The 2,011-nt window shown below is 38.9% G+C and overlaps 1 non-coding gene across 1 annotated transcript; it reads left to right on the forward strand.

The window, feature by feature from the left end:
* Positions 1 to 1,666: 1,666 nt before the first annotated feature.
* Positions 1,667 to 1,772, forward strand: LOC122030701. The gene has a single exon (XR_006125557.1). It is a non-coding gene; the product is annotated as a small nucleolar RNA R71 (small nucleolar RNA).
* The last annotated feature ends 239 nt before the right edge of the window (positions 1,773 to 2,011 follow it).

Below are 2,011 nucleotides of genomic sequence, written 5' to 3' on the forward strand. Positions count from 1 at the left end.
AAGTTTATAAATGCTTGACCTGCTACAAGCATTTAAAAGAGACGAGACATGGTTAGAGATATTAGATAAATCATATTCCAACTTTTCCTTACCAATTACCAAAGAAAGCTTATGATTTTTGACATCAATTATAGCTCCAGCTGTAGCAAGGAAAGGTCTTCCTAATATGATAGGAATCCTAGGGTCCTCTTCCATGCCCAACACGACAAAATCTGTGGGAATAACATTCCCATCCACCTCTACTGGCACATATTCTATAATACCCAAAGGGTACCTGCAGGAATGATCGGCAAGTTGAAGTGCCATAGTAGTAAGTTTAATATTTTTGAGACCTAATTTATTACAAATTGAGTAAGGAATGAGGCTAACACTCGCCCCCAAGTCACAGAAAGCTTTTTCAAAAAATTCTTTTCCTATATTGCAAGGGATATAAAAACTCCCTGGGTCCTTCAGTTTTGGAGAAGTGTTCTTCTCAAAAATAGCACTACATTCCTCACTAAGCGCAATGGTCTCGACCTCTCCTCTTCTTCTCTTGTTTGACATGAGATCCTTCAGGAATTTGGCAAATCTAGGCATTTGCAGAATAGCATCGATAAGAGGTACCTCTACATAAATTTCCTTAACTTTTTCTAGAAACTTGCCAAATTCTTCATCTTTATTGAGCATTGTAAGTCTTTGAGGAAAAGGGCCAGCTTTGCTCTGATGGTTCAGTGGAAGAGTTTCTTCAACCTCAATGGTACTCTCCTCATTAGCTTGAATCTGATTTGATATAGGAGGAGAGAGCTCTTCTTCTTTTTGTATCCCTTTTGAAGCAGTCACTTGGGAGTCTCCCAAGGTCCGTCCACTCCTAAGCTCAATCCTATTGCAATGCTCCATAGGATTCACATCAGGTTTTCCTGGAAGTTGTCCTGGTGCTCTGGATGATGAGGAAGCTAGTTGGGCAATTTGACTATCCTGGATCTTTTGATGCTTTTCAGAATTATCCATTCTCTGGATGAGCTTTGCTATATCTTGCTTCATTTCATTCTAACCTGAGATAATTTCTTCAACCATCTTTTCAACATTTGACTTTGGTAAGCCTTGAGAAGATAGATGTTGAAAATTTTGTTGCCCAGCTTGAAAATTTGGTCTTGCCCCCATGGATGGTCCTTGATCTTGATTGTTTCTGTAAGAAAAATTTGGATGACTCTTCCATCCAGGGTTATAAGTATTTGAGTATGGGTTGTTCTGCCTTTGATTGTAACTCATGATTGCATCACATTGTTCAAGTTGATTGATTTGTGCAGTGATAGCTCCCAATGGACATGAGTCATTTGAATGCTCTGAACTCCCACATACTTCACAAGATGTACTAATAGCATTGACCATATTAGCACTAGTCCCCATATTCTCAAATTTCTTTGTAAGAGCAACCAATTTTGCAGACAAAAGAGTGACTGCATCTACATCAAACTTCCCTGATGCTTTAATTGTTGGGTTTACAGAGGAATAGCCTCCACTTCTTTCATTTGCCCATTGATGATGATTTTGTGCTACACTTTCAATGATTTCTTCGGCTTCATCTAAGCTTTTGTTCATAAGTGCCCCTCCAGCAGCTGAATCAAGGGACACTTTGGTATGATAATTGATACCATTATAAAAAGTATGCAACACTAACCATCTTTCCAACCCATGATGTGGGCATTGTCTGAGCATACTATTATATCTATCCCATGCTTCAAAAAGAGATTCTGAGTCAGTTTGCTTGAAGCTTGCAATTAAATTCCTCATATGAGCTGTTTTGCTTGGTGGATAGAACTTATCAAGAAACTGTTGCTCACACTGCTCCCAAGTGGTGATGCTATTAGGGGCCAAAGAATTCAGCCATTGCTTTGCCCTATCTCTTAGAGAAAACCCAAATAACAATAATCTAACTGCATCTGAAGAACTCCATTCATTTTCATGGTACCACATATTTCATAAAAGACCTCTAAGTGTTGATTAGGGTCCTCATGAGGTCCTCCACCGAATT

The sequence above is a fragment of the Zingiber officinale genome, chromosome 10B (genome assembly GCF_018446385.1).
Source record: "Zingiber officinale cultivar Zhangliang chromosome 10B, Zo_v1.1, whole genome shotgun sequence".
NCBI lineage: Eukaryota > Viridiplantae > Streptophyta > Magnoliopsida > Zingiberales > Zingiberaceae > Zingiber > Zingiber officinale.